At 35.6% G+C, this 22680-nt stretch overlaps 1 long non-coding RNA gene across 3 annotated transcripts in view; it reads left to right on the forward strand.

Moving 5' to 3' along the window:
• Nucleotides 1–22680, forward strand: part of LOC107970692 (uncharacterized) — a 55647-nt gene that overhangs the window by 9248 nt on the left and 23719 nt on the right. For all 3 annotated transcript variants that reach the window (XR_001713455.3, XR_001713454.2, XR_010155455.1), the window contains exons 2-4: nucleotides 6028–6144; nucleotides 7677–7764; nucleotides 8563–8671. This is a non-coding gene — a long non-coding RNA (uncharacterized LOC107970692). The remainder of the gene's footprint in view (nucleotides 1–6027; nucleotides 6145–7676; nucleotides 7765–8562; nucleotides 8672–22680) is intronic.

The following is a 22680-nucleotide window of genomic DNA, read 5'->3' on the forward strand; positions in this document are numbered from 1 at the left end:
GGTGGGTACAGATACCTTTTTAACATACTGATATCATATTTTTTGAATATGTGTCCTGAAATAGGATTGCTGTATCATATGGTAGTGATTCTTTGAAGTTTTTGAGGAACTTTTATACAGTTTTCCATAATGGATGTGCTAACTACCAACAGTTCACAAAGCTTCCTTTTTCTCCCTATTGTCTCCAACACATGTTATCATTTGTCTTTTTGATAACAGCAATTTTAACAAGTGGGAGGTGGTATTTCATTGCAGTTTTCACTTGCATTTCCCTGATGAATAGAAATGTTGAGCATTTGTTCATATATTTGTTGGCTATTTAAATATTTTCTTTTGAGCAATGTCTATTCAGGTGTTTTGCCCATTTATTACATTTATTATTTCTATTTTTTCTATTTAGTTATTTCAGTTCCTTATATATTTCGGACATTAAATCCTTATGAGATGTATGGTTTGCAAAAATTTTCTCTCATTACATAGGAGGCTCTTTACTCTGTTAATGTTTCCTTTGCTGTCCTTCTTAGTTTGATATAATCTGATTTATCTGTATTTGTTTTTGTTGTCTGTCTTTCAGGGGTCATAGCCAAAACTTCATTGCCTAGACCAAAGCCAAGATATATGTCCCTTATGATTTTTTTCTGGTGGTTTTAGAGTTTCAGGTCTTTTGTTTAAGTCTTTAATTGTTTTTGAGTTGATTTTTAAATATGGTGTGAGATAAAGATCCATTTTTATTCTTCCCAATGTGAATATTCAGGTTTTCCAACATCATTTATTGAGGAACTTGTCCTTTCCTAATTTTATGTCCTTGTTACTTTTGCTGAAGATTGATTGACTGTAAATATTTGGATTTATTTATGACTCTCTTTATTCCATTGCCTTATATGTCTGTTTTTATGCCAGTACCATGCTGCTTTGATTACTATAGCTTTGAAGTATGATTTGAAATCAGGTAGTGTGATGCCTCCAGCTTTATTCCTTTTGTCCAAAATAGTTTTGGATACTCCAGGTCTTTTCTGGTTTTGTGCAGATTTTAGAATTCTTTTTCTGTTTCTATGAAAATTTCATTGTAACTTTGTCATTGGGATTGCATTAAATATGCAGGTTGTTTTGGGTAGTATGGACATTTTATCAGTATTAATTCTTCCAATTCATGCACATGGGATGTCTTTCCATTTGTTTGTGTCTCCGTTAATTTCTTTCATCAATGATTTTCAGTTTTCATTGCACAGATGCTTCATCTCCTTGGTTAAATTTATTTCTAAGTGTTTTGGGTTTTGTTGGTGCCATTGTAAGTAAGATTGCTTTCTTGATTTTTTGGATAGTTTGCTCTTAGTGTATAAAACTGCTATTAATTTTTATGTGTTGATTTTGTGTGCTTTGTACTGAATTTATTTATTTGTTTTAATAGTTTTTTGATGGAGTCTTTAGGGTTTTCTATATATAAATTCATGTCATCTACAAACAGAGATGATTTTACTTCTCTCAAAACTGAATACTTTTTATCTCTGTTACCTACCTCCTATGGCTAGGAATTACAGTACTATATTGAATAGAAATGGCTTGAGTGGGCATCCTTGTCTTGCTTCTAATCTTAGAGTATAGGTTTATAGCTTTTCACTGTGCAATACCATATTAGCTGTTTTTTTTTATTACTATACTTTAAGTTTTAGGGTACATGTGCACAATGTGCAGGTTAGTCACATATGTATACATGTGCCATGCTGGTGTGCTGCACCCATTAACTCGTCATTTAGCATTAGGTATATCTCCTAATGCTATCCCTCCCCCCTCCCCCCACCCCACAACAGTCCCCAGAGTGTGATGTTCCCCTTCCTGTGTCCATGTGTTCTCATTGTTCAATTCCCACCTATGAGTGAGAACATGCAGTGTTTGGTTTTTTGTTCTTGCGATAGTTTACTGAGAATGATGATTTCCAATTTCATCCATGTCCCTACAAAGGACATGAACTCATCATTTTTTATGGCTGCATAGTATTCCATGGTGTATATGTGCCACATTTTATTAATCCAGTCTGTCATTGTTGGACATTTGGGTTGGTTCCAAGTCTTTGCTATTGTGAATAGTGCCGCAATAAACATACGTGTGCATGTGTCTTTATAGCAGCATGATTTATAGTCCTTTGGGTATATACCCAGTAATGGGATGGCTGGGTCAAATGGTATTTCTAGTTCTAGATCCCTGAGGAATCACCACACTGACTTCCACAATGGTTGAACTAGTTTACAGTCCCACCAACAGTGTAAAAGTGTTCCTATTTCTCCACATCCTCTCCAGCACCTGTTGTTTCCTGACTTTTTAATGATTGCCATTCTAACTGGTGTGAGACGGCATCTCATTGTGGTTTTGATTTGCATTTCTCTGATGGCCAGTGATGATGAGCATATTTTCATGTGTCTTTTGGCTGCATAAATGTCTTCTTTTGAGAAGTGTCTGTTCATATCCTTCGCCCACTTTTTGATGGGGTTGTTTGTTTTTTTCTTGTAAATTTGTTTGAGTTCATTGTAGATTCTGGATATTAGCCCTTTGTCAGATGAGTAGGTTGCAAAAATTTTCTCCCATTTTGTGGGTTGCCTGTTCACTCTGATGGTAGTTTCTTTTGCTGTGCAGAAGCTCTTTAGTTTAATTAAATCCCATTTGTCAATTTTGGCTTTTGTTGCCACTGCTTTTCGTTTTAGACATGAAGTCCTTGCCCATGCCTGTGTCCTGAATGGTAATGCCTACGTTTTCTTCTAGGGTTTTTATGGTTTTAGGTCTAATGTTTAAGTCTTTATCCATCTTGAATTGATTTTTGTATAAGGTGTAAGGAAGGGATCCATTTCTGTTTTCTACACATGGCTAGCCAGTTTTCCCAGCACCATTTATTAAATAGGGAATCCTTTCCCCATTGCTTGTTTTTCGTATTAGCTGTTAACTTGTCATTTATGGCCTTTATTATATTGAGATATATTTATTTTATATATCTAACTTGTTAAAAGTTTTTCAAAGAAAAAAGTGTTGAATTTTGTCAATTCCTTTTTCTATATCTATTGAGATGATCATGTGATTTGTATCCTTAATTTTATTAATGTGATGCATCACATTTATTCCATTCATATGTTTGATTACTCTTGTATACAGGAATAAATCCCACTTGATAATGGTGGATAATTATTTTAATATGTTGTTGAATGTGGTTACCAGTGTTGTGTTGAAGACTTTTACACCTATGTTCATCAGAAATATTAGCCTTTAATTTTTTTTTTTTTTGTAGTATCCTTTTCTGGCTTTAGAAGTAGGGTAATGCTGATAATGTAAAATGAGCTTGGAAGTATTGTCTCCTCTTCAATGTTTTGGAAATACTTAAGAAATATTAGTGTTTGTTCTTTTTTGAGTGGTTGGTAGAGTTCAGCAGTGAAGCTCTCAGGTCCTGGGCTTCTGTTTTTGGCAGCTTTTGATTACCGATTCACTCTTTACTAGTTATTAGTCTGTCCAGATTTTCTAATTTTTCATGCTTCAGTCTTGGTAAGGTGTATGTTTCTAGGAATGTATCCATTTCTTCTAGGCTATCTAATTTAATGGCATATTATATGTGTGTTGGGGAGTGTACTATATATACGGTTGTCCACCCTTATCTCCCTTATCTGCCGGGATTATGTTCCAGGCTCCTCAGTGGATGCCTGAGACTGTGGATCATATCAAACCCCATACACTATGTTTTTATTTTTTCCTATAGAATAGTTGTCAGGGAGCATATACAGTGTGGATACACTGCATAAAGTTATCATTCGTGACCCAGGAAGGAGAGGGTGGGATAGTATGAGATTTTACTAGCTACCCAAATTGGTGCTCAATTTGAAACTTATAAATTGTTTATTTCTGAAAATTTTTATTTAATATTTTAAAATCATAGTTGACCACATGCCTTATTCTCTTTAGTGTTGATATACCAGAACACTTGAGGCTAGATAAATTACAAATAAAAGGGATCTACTTGGTTCACAATTCTGGTGGCTGTAAAATCCAAGAGAATGGCACCAGTATCTGTTTTGCTTCCAATACAAGCCTCATCCTGCATCACAACATGCAAGAGAAGCAGAAGGGGAATTGTTGTGTGCAAACAGACCAAACAGGAGAGAGAGTCTGCTTCATAAAAACCCACTGTCAAGGTAACTAATTCAGTTTCAGGAGAGTGAGAACTCATTTACTACTACAAGACTGTTTTAACACCTTCATGAGGGAGGATCCCTCATGATCCAAACACCTCTTAAAGGCTGCACCACTTCCCGACACTGTTAGATTGGCAATTAAATTTCAACATGAGTTTTGGTGGGGAAAAATTGTATGCAAACCATAGCACTGCCAGTAACTGAAGAAACACAGAAAGCAGAACTATAACTAATGGGGGAAAAATACAGACATATGCATACACAGTGGAATAGAATACTTCTCAGCCTTAAAAGAGAAGAAAACCTTATCATTTGCAAAAACATAGATAAAACTGGAGGACACTATATTGCATTTTTCTCAGTGAGATAAGCCAGGCAGAGAAAGACAAATACTGCATAATCTCACATATGTGTGGAATTTGAAAAAGTCAGACTCAAGGAAGATGAGAGTAGAACAGTAATTACCGGGGGAAAGGGTAGGGTAGGAGGAAGATCAGAGGAATGGAAAGATGTTGGCCAAAGTGTACTAAGTTTCAGAAAGATAGAATAATTTCTGAAGATCTATTTTGTGCAGGGTGACTATTGTTATTAATAATGCATTATATTCTTGATAATTGCTAAGCAAGTAGGTCTTTAATGTCCTCACCACAAAAAGCATAGCAAGTACATGAAATAATGGATGTTTACTAGCTTCATTGAATCATTTAGAAACATTTACATATATCAAAAACACCATTATACACCCTAAATATATGTAAGTTTTTACAATTATACTTATACCTTAATAAAGCCGGGATGGATGGAACAATAAAACACTGTGAAAAAAAGTTTGGAAATTGTTATATGGAAAGTTTGTGTTTTGTCAAATTCATACGGCAAAGCCCTCACCCCCAGCAGGATGGTGTTTGAAAGGGGTCCTTGGGAGGTAGATAGGGTTGGATCAGGTTAGAATGTGGGACCTTTATAATGGGACCTTATTAGTAAGAAGGAGAGAGAGAGAGAAAGATGACATGGAACCTTGATCTTGAACTTCCCAGTCTCCACAATAGTGAGAAATAAATTTCTATTGTTTAAGCCACTCAGACTATGGTATTTTTTTTAAATGTCAGCTCAACCTAATATAAAAATCAAGAATTGAAAATGTATATAATAGATAAAATTTATGATTAACATTACAAATAAGACAAAGAAGGGCATTAGATAATGATACAAGGTAAACATACTAACAGTATCAAACCCTTCAGCAACTAATTACATAAAGTAAACTTTATTAGAAATTCTAAGAGAATTTGATACAAATGAAATTATTGAAGTGGGTGTAATATATCTCTTTAATAATAATAAATAGTAGATAAGGCCGGAGCATAGGGCTTGGAGGCAGGGAAACTAAGGACTTCCTAGAATTAAATCAAACAGAAACACCAGCTATGACAGGAAATATCCTCTTCATTTACATAGGGTGTACAGCGAGTAAATAATGTTGTAACTTTACTTTATTCTCTTCATCTACATAGGGCATACACCAAGTAACCAATGGAAATTTCCAGAGGAAATTTAAACCCCGGAAAATTCTGTAACTGGGCTCTTGAGTCACTTGCTGGGGCCTGCTGCCGCCCTGTGGAGTGTGCTTTCGTTTTCAATAAATCTCTGCTTTCGTTCCTTCATGCTTTCCTTGCTTTGTGTGTTCATTTTGTCCAAATCTTTGTTCAAGACGCCAAGAACCTGGACACCCTCCACCGGTAACATATTTTGGCGAGCCAGACAAGAGGTAAGCCCAGAGTTTGGGATTTATTTTTCACCTTTTCCTTTCTGCTCCATACAGTGGAATCTCTCTCTCTCTCTCTTTTCATTTCCAACTCAGGACCCTTGGTGGGCAGTGCCTAAACAGAGACAACTACAGGTTTCTGGCTGTGGCCACTCTCTGGTGAAACTAAGGGGTTTCTGTGTGGAGGCGCCTAACAGCCACCGTCCAGTTTGGGTAAGGGACCTGGATTTTTTTTCTCTTTATTTCTTTTTTCTCTCTTTCTTTTTCAGGCTTTTGGTGGCTGCTTCCTAGTATTAAATACCTCCTTAGTAACTGAGCGCAACTGTCCAGGGCCACTCTCTGGTTTACCTGAAGGGCAAGGAGTAAAGGGGGATAGCTACCATGCCTGGAAGGGGGAAGGATTTTTCTGTCTTTTCCAGTTGTTGTCCCTGATCCCTACATGTGGGACAGCTTTTCCAGGGTGAACTCGCATGCATTTCAGGTGACTTAAACATTCTTTTCCTATGCTAAATTCTTCCCTTCCCCTACTCTACTGGCTAGGGATGAAAGAAACCCACCCATCCTCCAGTTCCTGTCATTACAGTTCATGGCTATCACTCTAGTGCAGTGGGAAACATGGAAACACAAGGCCTTATGAAATTATAAGGATGCTAGAAGTCAAGGCCTTCATCCAGGGACAAAAGGAAAGCTCATAGTAGGCCATCACCTCTGGAGGGAAAACATGCAAAGCAGGACCAGTGCCCACCTGAGGTCAAACATATCTGTCCATCTAAGATTGGACTCCAGAGGGGGACACCCCAGGGAATCCTCTGGACCTCAACCTCTCCAAAGGGGATGCCCTTGATAGAGGTCCCCAGGTCAAGTACTAAGCCCTTCTTAGAATTTTCTCTGCCAGTTGCAATACTGTTTCACCACAATATTATTTGGAATCTGGAGTTTGCTGTTGAATGGGAAAGTGGGATGGAATTGCGTGTATCCAGGCTTTTGTGCTGCTGTTCTAAGCAGGGGGCCTGGTTAACATGTCATCCTCTCCTGTGGTACTGTTTGGTCCCAGTGTTAGAGTCTGGGAAGGTTTAACCTTTAAAAATTAAACTGTCAAAGCCCATCTCTACTAAAAAATACAAAAAATTAGCCAGGTGTGGTGGTGGGCACCTCTAGTTCCAGCTACTTGGGAAGCTGAGGTGGGAGAATGCCCTGAACCCAGGAGGTGGAGCTTGCAGTGAGCTGAGATCGTGCCACTGCACTCCAGCCTGGGGGACAGAGTGAGACTCCGTCTCAAAAACAAAAAAACAAAAACAAAAAACAAAAAAAAATTAAACTGTCATGTAAACTGCTTTAGTTTTGTGGTGAGCTTGTATTGCTATCTCATGGCTAGAGTCCCAAGATAAAAGCTATTGAAACTTCACTTGTATGTATACACAATAAACTCATGTCTAGATTTGTTTATTTGTATGTTCACTAATTGTTACATGCTGTGTCTACTGAAGTTTTACTGAAGTAAAAGACTTTTCATAAATTAAGTAAATAAGTGTAAGCAATTTTACTTACTGGTCAGGTGCCTAAAGTGAATTTCCTGATTGCACAGGATGTATGGTGATATTAGTGAACTTAAGGATATTGCATTGTGTAACAGGAACAAAATATTTATTATGTGGGTTTTGGGGGGCCCTGGGGAACACTGTAGCCTCCATGATAGATTGAGTAGGATAACAATAGATTATTATGCTACCTTGTATTTTCACCAGGTAAAGAAAGCTTTTTATGGTTCACTAAGGACAATCAACCCCTTCGCAATCTAGAACCAAAAGACTGGATCTTCTGAGAACATCTGCTGTAAGAACTATAGTTACACAACAGACTTGGAATTCTCTTGTGAAAGTTAAGGTAGAATTGGCTGAACAGAGGAGTATCTGTGCGGCTGCTGGCATTTGTGGCTTATGGAGAAACACATTAAATGAAGATTACAGAGATTCATTGGCAGGGGATTAACAGAGATTGCTTAATTAAGTGAGTAGGCTCACTATCTAGCTCATTCTTTGATCTATTTGATTTTAGGTGGTTTGGTTTATGGGGACCCGGGGAAAGAAGCATACTCCAAACTCTTAGTATTATCCTCCCGATGGTTATAATAATAGTTGTCCTGTTGTCCTGTATTTTCTGAAAGGTTTTAAATGCTTACATGCAGCCATCTCTAGAATGTCAAACGGTTTCTCTTCAACTGGAATGACAAGAGCTTAAAGAAACATGTGACCATGAGGAAACCGTAAACTATGAATAATGTGTTGAGACCAGAAACCCAAAATGATGGTAACTGAGTGGTGCTAAGGCCCTAAGTTTTGGTCACACTCTCACCTAAGTGAGAACTTGACCAAAAAGGAGGGAAGTTTTTAAAACAAAATTGTGGGAAGTCATTGTTTTTGATTGAGTTCATGCACTCAGCCCCAACAGATCAAACCAAACCAAAATGGAGTTGCTTGTGTTAAGACTATAAGGAAACAGATACATTCTAGAACAGACCATGTTTTGTTTTTCTCCTGCAAATCTCTGTAACAAACATTCCTGACAACATAGGCATCCACTCCCTGAAGTTCCCATTAAGTCTTTTAACTAAATTCACTTCCTCTGGCCTAGAGACCATCAAGCTTCAGATGCTCATGTGACAAGGGTTCCAGCCAGTTCCAGGTGAAGACACCACTCCTAGCCATCAAGGAACTACCCTGTCTCCACTAGACAGAGAACGGTGAGAGTTCTGTGATCCTTAACAGATAGGGACCACGCCCCAAGCCAGCATAAAGCAATTACAGAAGAAAGACCATTGGTCTCTCCGCCTCCCATATAGATGTATGGGGATCACGCTTTTCACGTGGGGAATGAGGCAGGAGAACAGGGCCTGGAGGCAGGGAATCCTAAGTACTTCTTAAAACTAAATCAAATGGAAACACTTCAGTCATGACAAGAAATATCCCCTTCATTTACATAGGGCATACACCTAGGAAATGACTTCGTAACTTTACTTTATGCTCTTCATTGACATAGGGCTTACAACAAGAAACCAGTGGAAATCTCCAGAGGAAATTTAAACCCCAGAAAATTCTGTAACTCAGCTCTATGCTTGAGCCACTCCCACCCTGTAGACTGTACTTTCACTTTCAATAATTTAAACCCCAGACAATTCTGTCACTCAGCTCTATGCTGGAGCCACTCCCACCCTGTAGAGTGTACTTTCACTTTCAGTAATTTAAACCCCAGAAAATTCTGTAACTCAACTCTATGCTTGAGCCCACTCCCACTCTGTGGAGGGTACTTTCACTTTCAATAATTTAAACCCCAGAAAATTCTGTAACTCAGCTCTATGCTTGAGCCCACTCCCACTCTGTGGAGGGTACTTTCACTTTCAATAATTTAAACCCCAGAAAATTCTGTAACTCAGCTCTATGCTTGAGCCCACTCCCACCCTGTGGAGCGTACCTTCACTTTCCATAAATCTCTGTTTTCGTTGCCTCATTCTTTCCTTGCTTTGTTTGTGCATTTTGTCCAATTCTTTGTCCAAGATGCCAAAAACCTGGACACCCTCCACTGGTAACAATAGATAGGGGGAATATAGAACAATTAAATAAAAACCAGTTTAGAAGATGTATAAGAATTTTTTCGTTAAAGACTTAAAAGATGTGCCTTTTTTTATCTGTGTCCAGGGAAAAAAACACAAAAATGAGATATGAACTTTGTCACAAGGAAATCTTGAAATTTCCAAGAAGTGAAACTTTATTTTATGCCTTAAACTTTTAGAAGATATACTAAATCGATAGGTAATATTATAACTAAATTATATAAAGACAGACAAATCCAAAATCTGGTTCTTTGAATGTGTTAAAAAAGATAGAGTAAGAAACAATGTACAGGAAAAACAAGCAAACAACAATGACAAAAACAAACAAAAAAAACCATCTCTGAATCTTACTGAACAGAAAAGAGGAGAGATGAAATATACACATTAGTAGTTAGAGGAGAATAAGACCACTCAATAAGTAGAGTTTGAAACAACAGAAGTTTGCTAGGTAAAACCCTATGGTGATAGTTATTTATTGTGTATCTAATCACCCTAAAACTTAGTGACTTAAATCAGCAACATTTTCACTATGTCAGTTTCTGTTCCTCAGAAATCCAGGTGTGACTCAGCTGTCTCCCTTGTCTCAGGGCCTTTCTCAGAGCTGTGATGAAGGTGTCAACTAGGACTGAAATAATATCAAGCCTCAAGTGAGGGAGGATTTTCATCAATGCTCATCACTTGCTGTTAAGATACTTTTCTTCCAAAAAATGCTCACCATCACTGGCCATCAGAGAAATGCAAATAAAAACCACAATGAGATACCATCTCACACCAGTTAGAAAGGCAATCATTAAAAAGTCAGAAAACAACAGGTGCTGGAGAGGATGTGGAGAAATAGGAACACTTTTACACTGTTGGTGGGACTGTAAACTAGTTCAACCATTGTGGAAGTCAGTGTGGTGATTCCTCAGGGATCTAGAACTAGAAATACCATTTGACCCAGCCATCCCATTACTGGCTATATACCCAAAGGACTATAAATCATGCTGCTATAAAGACACATGCACACGTATGCTTTTTGCAGCACTATTCACAATAGCAAACACTTGGAACCAATCCAAATATCCAACAATGATAGACTGGATTAAGAAAATGTGGCACATATACACCATGGAATACTATGCAGCCATAAAAAATGATGAGTTCATGTCCTTTGTAGGGAAATGGATGAAACTGGAAATCATCATTCTCAGTAAACTATCGCAAGAACAAAAAACCAAGCACCGCATGTTCTCACTCATAGGTGGGAATTGAACAATGAGAACACATGGACACAGGAAGGGGAACATCACACTCTGGGGACTGTTGTGGGGTGGGGGGAGGGGGGAGAGATAGCATTAGGAGATATACCTAATGCTAAATGACGAGTTAATGGGTGCAGCACACCAGCATGGTACATGTATACATATGTAACTAACCTGCACATTGTGCACATGTACCCTAAAACTTAAAGTATAATAATAATAAAAAAAAATACCTTCTTCCTAGGTTAGACTACTGCCTCAGCTTCTTGTTGATTGTCACGCAGTGGCCTTACTCTGTTTCCTTCGCCATGAGATTCTCCATGGGGTACCTTACAACATGGATGTTTTCTTCATTAGAATGAGCAACAAGCAAGCAAGGAGAGTTAGAAAGAGAGTGGGAACAAGACCGAGAATAGCCTTTTTTTTTTTTTTTTTTTTTTTTTTTTTTGATATAGGGTCTCGCCCTGTCTCCCAGGCTGGAGTGCAGTGGCTCCATCATGGCTCACTGCAACCTCCACCTCCCAGGCTCAAGTAATCTTCCTGCCTCAGGCTCCAGGGTATCTAGTACTATAGGCACACACCACCACACTTGGTTAATTTTTTATTTATATATTTATTTTTGGTAGAGACAGAGTCTCGCGATGTTGCCCAGGCTGGTCTCAAACTCCTGGGCTCAAGTGATCCCCCTGCCTTTATTCCCCAAAGTGCTGGGATTACAGGCATGAGCCCAGCACATAGTCTTTTTTATAAATCTCAGAAGTGACATCTAATCACTTTTGTCTTTTTCCGCTGTTTTTAGCAATGTATTAGGTGTTGGTCACACTCAAGGGCATGTGATTATACCAGAGCATGAATATCAGAAAGAGGCAGGGATCACTGGAATTCAGTTTAGAAAGATGCCTACTGCTGGTGACAAGTTTAAAAACAAAATTTAAGGATTTTTTTATTTCTAAAAAATAAGGTATCAAAACATACAAAAGGAGAAGTAGGATACTTAAATAGAACAACAAATATAGAAGATATTTCAAATGTGATTATTAATATTATTAGATTGGTGTTTCATAATTTCTGTCTTAAGAGAGCAATATTTTAGTTATTTAAACTTTCCAGACTATAAATAAATACTGTATTTTTTGTAATTGTATCTAATAAACCTAGAGTGACCTATTGCATCATTTGATTTTACTTACTATATTGTCCCTGCTATTCTTTATCATTATTTGTTCATACATTTTGCTCACACATTTGTTTAGTTGTTTCCTTTCTCCCTACCTAACAATTAAGTTCAATGTTCTCTTCCCTGAAAATGCTTCTTCAAACAATATGGTTTCAGTGAAAGTTATACATATTATTACCTGTCTCACCAATTATCATCTCCTGCCCTCAGTCATCAAGAGAAACACAGAATATAAAAAGGGCAAGTAAAATACTATAATCTTTCCCTAAGCTATGCCAATTTAGTGCTGATTTGCTGGAAGGATTATCTCTCTGCTTCCTCTTTCTTACAACTTCAGCTACTTGAATTTGTTTTCTATTATTTACAATTAGAGAATCCTGACTGGTATAACATCTAACACCCTTTCAATTTCATCACCACTTCAATGCCAATGATCCTTGTTTGTACAACAGCCTCTCCTATATTCCTATAAGACTTGCACAATTTTGGTTATACAATAGAACTAACATCTGGGTAAATGGGTCATTGGCTTTAGTGCAGGACTAATAGGGAATACAAAGTAGGGAGTAAACATTGTATCTCAGAATGCATGATTTAGAGGAAGCAGAACATAGGATTGTGCTTCATGGACTTGTTGTAAGGCAATACAGTCTCTATGCACACAGATAATTTAGATAATTCAATCAGTACCACAGATACAAGGAAGACAGAGAAAACTACAGAAACTGGAAAAATAAAAGGTTTTAATCCCTTTCCAGAGTTGTAAACCTTTATTAAGCAAGAGACTTGGAGAAAACCCAATGATAATAAGTGGTAAGAGCAGAACCATAGAAAACATGACCTATTATTATTTAGTTGTCCTATTGTACCCCCAGACTGGTGGTATTTTCAGGAGCAATATTTATTTATTAAATTATTAATAAAGAGTCCTTTTGGTATGCTTCCTCGGGATTATAGAGAATAGTGATTTCCATTATAGTAAGGATTAGGTATAATTATATCTCTTAATATCTCCTTACTTTGGATTGTTATTCTTTTTTCCTTGACAGTTTACTGGCTACCTTGAAGAGTTAGTAAATTATGTATATACAAGTCATTCTAGTATTATGTCACATTTACAGATACTTAAGGCATAAGTAATTAGATGAAATTTTATGACTTTGTGACAATTAATTTACTAATGGCATTTGTTATGTTGGTAAGATTATTGTATGTAACTTAGTTTTTTGAACTTTAGCAGTACTTGATTTTATAAAAAATTGCATTGTTTTTCTTTTGAAAGTTCTAATATACAATTGTATGTTGGTTTTGTTTATTATCAGTACTATTACTGAAAAAAGTTGTATGATATTGTTTCACATTAACATATTAACTAATCTATCAGGAATTGTATTTCATGATTTTCTTTTAATTTATATGACTCCAACCTTATATATGAAGTTACTGAAAAGAGAAGAGTAAACGGAATATAGGATAGCTTGTAATCTCAGTAAAGATAATGTTTCATAATAGGCTTAGTACTACTTATCTTCATAAGTATGTAAGATTTAATACTAAAGTTATCCACTAAGATGTGAATAAATATTAAAGTAAGTAAGCAAATGATAAAGCATCTAGACTGTATTTAGAATTATTTCAATTATAATCTTGTGATATATCTACTCCTTGAAACTGTGTCTAGTTATTTTTCTTTCACATTAAAACTATATCCACCATTTTATTTGCTTATTAACATTTGTGAGTTAATGTTTTCCTAACAGTTAAGCAGAGAAGGTAGTATAAAACGCATTAAATAAAAATAACTATAGGAAATATCAACTACTTAAAAATTTTTCTGCTTACTAAATCAATTAATTCTTAGGTATTTGTGAAATATTAATTTCTGCCAATACACAGAAAAATGCATTGAGATTTTTGGGTAGGATTATTTAGGAATTATTCTGTTTACTAGCGTAGTTCTGTGGCTTACCATTACCAGAACCAAAAATAATACAAAACTTGTTCAGCCCAAACATATCCATGATTTGAAATCAACACAAAGCCACAGGATATATAGTACTTATCAGCTAAGATTTGCCATGGGTCAGGAGCCTGACAAATTTGAACTGGGTCCTCTGTTCAGGATCCGACAAGGCTGAAATTAAGTGTCGACTGGGTACGTTCTCAATTTGAGGCTTGACTAGAGAAAAATCTGCTTCCAAACTTTCTCAGGTTGTCGGAAGGAATTGTTTCCTTGCTGTTATGTGACTGATATTCTCATTTCCTTTTAATTTAATTTAATTTTTAAAAATTTTATTTTAAGAATATGTGATAACATACATATCTGTGGGGTACATGTGAGTGTGTGTTACATGTTAAGAATGTGTAATGATTAAGTCAGGGTAAATGAAGTACCCTTCACCTTTAATGTTTACCACTTTTATGTGCTGGTGTCATTTCAACTTTCCCATTCTAGTTACTTGGAAATATGCATAATGTTATTGCTAAGTCATCTTAGTCCACTATCAAACATTGGAATGTATTTCTTCTATCTGACTGTGTTTTACTCATAACTAACTGTATTAGTCCATTTTCTGACTGCTGATAAAGACATACCTGAGACAGGAAAATTTACAAAAGAAAGAAGTTTATTGGACTTATAGTTCCACATGACTGGGGAGGCCTCACAATCATGGCGGGAGGCAAGGAGGAGCAAGTCATATCCTTCATGGATTGCAGCAGGCAAAAAAAGAGCATGTGCAAGGAAACTCCCATTTTTAAAACCTTCAGATCTCGTGAGACCAATTCACTATCACGAGAAAAGCATGGGAAAGACCCGCCCCCATAATTCAATCATCTTACTGGGAGAATTATGAGGGCTACAAGATGAGATTTGGGTGGGGACACAGAGCCAAACCATATCATCAACCTATCTTCATCCACCACTCCTCTCCTACCCAGTCTCTGCCATCCATTGTTCTATTCTCTATGTCCATGAGATCAAATTTTTAGCTCCCTCATAGAAGTAAGAACGCATCCATTTTTTTTTTTTTCATAGTTGTGAGCAAGAGACTGCTTTCAGTCTCCAGGTATCACACTCTGGTTCTTGCCACATGACCCCCATTCCCATAGTTTCTCTCACACTTTAAATATCTTCCCTTAGTAAAGGTCTAATTCCTTTTATTTACTTCTGTATTTATTTATTATTTATTTTTATTTTATTTTATTTTTGAGACAGGGTCTCGCTCTGTCACTCAGGCTGGAGTACAGTGGTGGGTTCTTAACTCCCTGTAACCTCCGTCTCCCAGCTTCAAGCAATTCTCCTTCTCCCAAGTACCTGGGATTACAGGCATGCACCATGAGGCCCAGCGAAATTTTTTATATTTTTAGCAGAGATGGTGTTTCACCATGTTGACCACGCTGGGCCTAAAATCCTGGCCTCAAGTTATCCGCCTGCTTTGACTTCCTAAAGTACTGGGATTACAGGTGTGAGCTACCACAACTGGCCTCCAGTTTCTTTTAAAGGCTCACCTGATTGGATCAGTTCTACCCAAGATAAACTCCTTTTTTATTATCTCAAAGTCAACTAATTTGGGATCTTAACTATATCTATGAAACCCCTTTAATTCTGCCTACATTCAAAGGGAGGGGATAATCCAGGGGGTGTAAACCAAAACATAGGAATCTTGGAAGCCAGTTCCAAATTTTGCCTACCTCAGTGGTTTTGCTGATAGAACATATGTGACTAGGAGAATCCAAAAGGAAAGTTGAAAAACGTGCAGATACCCTTACTTCCTTGTTACAAAGAATTGTATGCAATAATTTTGAAACACTAAAATATATAAAATATTTTAAATTATTTTTCCATCATTCTTGTATAATATAGTCAGTAGCCTAAATGTTTCAAGATACACAGGTATCTGAAAGTCTTAGTTCATGCCCAGTAAACTCTATACACCAAATTGGATATCTCATTATCTGCTTGATTATGGAAATGAAAATTCTCCATTAAAGGATCAAAAATCAAAAAGGTTTCTCTGTTAAGTTCTAATCTTCTTTCTGAAAAGAAGCATCTATTTAAATAATATAATGATAATAATATATTATACAGTTTCATATTCCCTTGACTTTGCCTACAGAAAACTCTAACTCATATTTCTCCTTATCCATTAAATCTTCACAAGCTTCTTAAATTTATTTTTTACCCCTTCGTCTAGTTCTCATCTAATTTCCAGAGTAGTGCATATTTATGAATTGTTCAATTATTTACAAATACACAGATGAGCAGACAGGAGGAGGTTAGCAAAAGGAAAGTTTTTTTGAGAAAAAGCATGCTCATGTGTATAAAAACACAAGGTAGAAGTCAATCTACTTAAAAATAATTGCCAAAATGTTCATATTGGAAAAAAGAATATTGATCAAGTTCAGGATTCTACTTCAGTTAGTCCAGTAAGAAGGGTGCCTTGCTATTAAATTCCAGAATATTTCCAAAGGTGAAAAATAAAGCTAGAGGCTAAAATTAGGTTTTCCACAGGTGTGGGTCAAATATCACCCTTAAAGAGGAATTAGAAAAAATTAAAGTACAAGGCTAGGACTGAATAACAAAAAATCTTTAAATCGATTTGTTTTATAAAATAAAACTATATTTTCTAGTACCAAAATTAATAACACTATGGCTTATTAAATTATTGAACACATTTTTAATTATCAGAAAATGATTCAAAATAAAATAGTATGTCACGTTATTTCAATAAGGTATATGTTTAAAGGAGCAGGAATAAAATAAAAAATATTTTTTATTAAGTTATCCTCAAATCTTATAAAAATCTTTATTTTGGAGATTATTCAAAGATTTTGAAAAGAATAACTTTTTTAAAGAAAGAGCTTTTTACTTTTACGACAATAAAAATATTTGGAATAGTAATTTTTAATTGTTCATAAGAGATTTTGATTTGCTTTATAAATCATATGACTTTAAAAATCAATTGATATTAAGTATTAGCCAGGATATTTGTTTAATTTCAGAATACACTGAAGAATCTACTTCTTATTGTGATCTGGCACTTTATAGATCTTCTATTCACATTCTATCTCTTATAATTGCTTGGCAGTTAAATACAAGTTTGATAATATGTAAAAGCTATACCAGCTAGTGTTGTGCATTTGTAATTAACTATGTAATTTTAAGTGATCAAAATATTGTCCATGACTATGCTCAATTAAAATCTAAAAATTAATTATATTAATATATGCTAAATTTATTAGTGGTTGTGCCTAGGTAGCTAGGAATTTATTATTGTGTTTATATAGCCATCTGTTCTAATTCCATATCCAAAGTTATTGGACATTATCCAAAAATGTGTAGCTATTGTAGACCTAAAAAATGTTAGCTGAAATATTTTACTAAACAAATAATAATTTAAAATAGAGCACTCTTTTAGAGTAGAAAAAATATAAACTAGTAAATGAATTTGGGCTATTCATCTATAAGACCAGTTTCCCTGAAATTATCTATAGGGGAAAATCTCATATTCGCTTAATTGCATATAACAAGAGTGTAAAAAAGGGGAAATTAGTAAACATCTTTTTCTCAACTCTTTAGTTTTAGTTTCAAAGTTTAAGTTTCACACTCATAAAATCTGCATGTTCTTTGGGTGCTTGATATCACGTTTAAATATTGTGAAGTAAGATTATGAAAAGACTATTATTTAATGTAAATGACTAGTCTTCATCCCTATGAGTTTCCCTGTGTTTTGATCATCATTGTCATTTTCTGACCATCTGTTTATTCCATCACATTAATTGAGGGTATTGGCCCCTGTCTTCTTCCCTCTCCTTTTTAAGTACCATCATTCTTCCTTAATGATTATAGTTTCTATGAGAATAGCCTCTATTAGCATTTATTACTTTTAAGGTCAATCTCTCTATTTGTGAGCATTAAACAGGAAGTGGTAATCTTGCTCAGCCTCACTCTGCCACCATCTCCGTGCATGTTAGTCAGGATCCAACCTCTATGAGGTAGAAACCACACAGTAATTTGAAGAGTTTAACATAAAGAACTGTTGACTATAGGAAGGGATTAGAGTAATGAGGAATTGGCTACTGAGAAGTAAAGAGAACTCTAAAGAACACAGGAATAGCATATTGATGTGCAGCTACCACCCTTAGAGCTGAGATAGAACACCCATGGAAGAGGATACTCCAGGACAAGATCCAGACCTTGTTGAGGAAGCACAGCCTTGGCCATTGAGTGGCAAATTCACAGGGCCACTGTCTGAAGAAATTTCTGGAAAAGTGTCCTCCAGAATTTGCCATAAGTCAACCCCTTAAAGTGTTAAGGAAATCTCCCCACAGGGAGATGTATTATCAGAGGGACTTCTTTAGGAAACTACCAAAAGGGGATTTGCATTTGAGTATTATTACCCAAAAAACTATGGAATACAATAATGATTTAGGTTATTGAAATTCTTTGTAAACTAAAATGTTGAAAAAACTAAAGAGGGCAGAATGTATGATCTACTTGAGCGTATTTCAAAATTAACCAATACAGAAAACTATAATCTGACTGTCTATACAGCATAAAAACCAAGTCCTCAATTTTTCCTGTCAATCAATAAATCAGTCATTTCTATGTACTCAAACGGCATTTTAAAAAATTGTTATGTAATTACATCAAAATCATCAAATAACTATCATAAAAACAGGGAATTAGATGACATTAAAAAAAGACAATTATGTAACAAAATACAAAGAATTCAGGAGATATCACTCTCATTAAAGTTTAAAAGTCTGAAAGTAGGAAAATAAAATAAAATTGCATTTAGTTGACTTTCTACTTTTTTTTGTCCTTTGGTCTTAGTTTAGACTATATTGTTTCATAACTTCAATATATTTGACCCTAGCTCCGAGGTGGGAGTTGGCGAGATGAGAAACTTCAAACCGTGATTTTGAAACCCCCAGTTCAAATGCTCTGGGGTGATACTGTGAAGAGACTATCCTTAAAATAAATTATTTGATCTTCAATCAAGAAAAGTGTTAACTTCCTGGAAAGATTTCAGTTTCCTGCTCTGAAGTACTCAATTTAGCAATTTCATCAACTTTCACTTAACCATGTTATTGAAGAGAAACAGAGGCATGAATAATCTAAAAGTACAGTTAATTTTAAAGGAATATATATGAGATGATTTTCTGCAGTAAGTTTAACATTCTAGTTATGTTGTATCTAAGCTAATAATAAAATTAGTTTTTCTTCCTCAGGGTGTAATAATTGGTAGCTAAGTAAAATGATGTGATAAGGGAGAGCCAAGCACTTTTGTCAGTTAACATGAAAATATTTTTAAGCAGTACATGCATATGTGATGAGTTGAAAATTGCTGATAATAAAGAAAGCTTGCTGTGTGTGAAAAGCTGGAGAATCAAAACAACTGACCCTACATTGTGAGATAGACTGGACTAAATACATATCCACACTAGCAAAGTGGATAGACTCTACTAGCCAACCTTCCATGAGTCAATGTATTTAACAGCATTTTGTAAATTACATAGAATTACATAAATACATGAATTGGAGGTTATCAAATGTTACTTTTTTGGTGTGATGCATGAACTTTTCTTAATTTCCATTATTATATGTGTAGAAAGCGCCTTTTTTAATGTTATTTTTTCCATGCTTTCTATTTTCTTATTTCCCATTTGATCAGGTAGGCAAGTTCTGTGATTTTTTTTATCTCAAAGAATGATTCTAGTACAAAATTGTTTCCAAAAGCCCAGCCCTACAAAATAATAAGGTTGGCAAGAGATAGTTTCCTATAAATTAAGAAGAGAAACTCTTTGGATGTAGAGCAAAAGAGGGCATGAGAGAATGGTTTGGGAGAAGTCAAGGAATATGAGGCATACGAAGAGGTCATTGAGGAATTTCCAGCTCTTACCAAACCAACAGAAAGCTCAATCTGCTGAGACAAGTAAGCGTGGAGAAACTACACTAGCTAATGGGAAAGGCACAGTCTAATAACTAACAACAACGACAAATGCAACCACCTTGAGAAAGCTCTAGAGAAACTGAAGCCTTTCTAGGAACAGTGTATGTAGTGGTCTGGTGTCTGCAAAACTTGATTTGAAGAAGAGAGAGACTACTTTTGAAGAAATAGTTTTAGTACCATTGCTTTCTTATTGACTGACTGTATCTTAGCAATTAGAGGCAATAGAAAAAATATCAGGACAAAACCTACACTCTATGCATGCGTGAAATTGATGGAAACTATTGTGGCTTGACCAGTCATTCACAGTCATTGATTTTTCACCCCGCCCCCAAGATCACTAAGTTTACCAACTGCCAACTCCAAATGTTTCTCAGAGTCATGATCATGGATATATAAAAATGTAATGCATGATAAAGGTGGTATTACAAATGCATGCAGAAAGAGCAGATTGTTTATTAGATAAGGTTGAGAAAATTGGCTCATTAAATGGAGAAAAATAAACTTGGATCTCTACCTAACTCCACATAGAAAGGTGGACTCCAGATGGCTTAAAACCTTAATGAAAAATAATCCCATAAATTCAACAAACAAAAAAAGTTAACTATCATTTTTACTAAGAAACAATGAAGCATGTCTTAAACAAGATTTTGAAAGCACTAGCCATGAAACAAAGCAAACAAAAAGATGAGAGAGTGATGGCATTCAATCAAGATATTAGGACAAAAAGATAAAGGGAGAAAGTGCATAAAACTGATAAGGATTAACATTTAGCACGTAGAGATTTTACTAAAATATACTAATGACTATAAATCAATTGATAGCACTCCAAATAGGAAAATGAACCAAGGAGACAAACAGGCAATGTACAGAAGAGAAAGCTCATAAGCTAAGAAATATAGGAAGATATTTTGTAATGCATTAGGAATAAGATAAAGGAGAGTGAGAATACTTAGATATCCCATTAACTCTTATCAATAGAACAATTCCAGTTCTGTGAGTTATGGGGATGCAGAGTCGCTGGTGGCCTGCTGGTGTAGCTATTCTTCAGAGCAGTTGATTCCACATGGTTAAATAAATCTACATAACTATTAATACAGGAATTAAATTTTGAGTAAATGAGCCCAAGATATTTTCATATAAGTCCATTGAAAGTATGTACAAGGACTTATACAACTTTTGTCTATCCTTATAAGAATGAATAATTTAAATGTGGTCAAGGCATGTCATGAAATAGTATATATCAGAAGCAACTAGCTAGTTATACACATAATAACATAGATTTATTTTAAAACCCTAGCACTGAGGAAACAAAATAGAAGCAATAGAGTGAAATATATGCCTTAATCTTATGATAATAAATTCAACCTGTGTGCACTAAAACAAGAAGACTTATATTCTAACCATACACACAGCTGAAAATATTCACAGAAGACAGAATAGGTTTTTATGGGGAGAAGGTGAGAAAGAAGAATGTGGGTAAAGCAAAAGACTCAGAGAGAACAGGGTCAGGTGAGGTATCAGTGATGGGCAACAGGTAATAATAACATCAGAGAAAGCTGAAACCTCTGGGAACTGAATTGATTTCTACAGGCTGCTCAGCCTTCTCATGAGTCTACCTTATCCTTTGTCTCCTAAGGGTGTTCTTGTCTGTTTTTAAATTTTAACAAATCAGCAGCTGGTGGTTTTCTTGGTACCTATCCAGCAGAAAAGCATGATTGATGTCCTGTGACTTTGCTTGGGGTCCTGAGCTGCTACATGAAAACCATGTGAATTCCCCCAGACACCCAACACATCAGTAAGAAATTGAAAATTGTGTGAGCCTTGGAATCTAGTGAGAGTTAAAGTGGTTGTGCATACATGAGAAATATCCACACCTGAACTTGAGCATTGGCTTTGTAGACTGGATGGAAATAGCTTAAGCCCTTAGAAAAATATATAATGATTCAAAATCATTTGATATGCTTTCTAGGTTAGTAATTACATCTTTCAATAGCAACAAGTAGTAGTTTGGAAAAGAATGAGTGAACTCAGGTAAAGTCCACCAAATCTTAACTGATGAAAAAAATCAAACCTACCAATATAACATATATATATATATTTGTATTAAATTAATTGGTATATAAGTTAATTGGTGGAAAAAACTAGCAACATCTGAATAGAGCTAGGAATTTATTTTTTTTCTTTTTCTGGCTCCTATATATATATATCTGTATGGTGCAATATACATATTTTGATATTTTCAAAAAATTTTTGATACATTATAAAATTTGAAAATATTTGTCAATCAAGTAAATGTTAACACACACTGTTTTAAGCACAAGTAAAGTTCAATATGTTTTTACTTTTTTTTTTTTGAGACAGTTTCTCACTCTGTAGCCAGACTGGAGTGCAGTGGTGTGATCTTGGCTCACTGCAACCTCCACCTCCCAGGTTCAAGCGATTCTCCTGCCTCAGCCTCCTGAGTAGCTGTGACTACAGGTGCCTGCCACCATGCCCAGTTAATTTTGTATTTTTAGTAGAGATGGGGTTTCACTATGTTGGCCAGGATGGTTTCGATCCCTTGACCTAGTGATCTGCCCACCTCGGCCTCCCAAAGTGCTGGGATTAAATGAGTGAGTCATGGCGCCCAGCCTCTTTTCACTTTTTATTGGGCATTTGACTTTTATTTCAGTGATTTTTTTGTTCACATTGAGTTTTTAATTTCAAGATCTCTGCTACTCTGACTTTTCATTTTATATAATAATGTGGTATAATTTAAAACAT

This window comes from Pan troglodytes, chromosome 2 (genome assembly GCF_028858775.2).
Source record: "Pan troglodytes isolate AG18354 chromosome 2, NHGRI_mPanTro3-v2.0_pri, whole genome shotgun sequence".
NCBI classification, from domain to species: Eukaryota; Metazoa; Chordata; class Mammalia; order Primates; family Hominidae; genus Pan; species Pan troglodytes.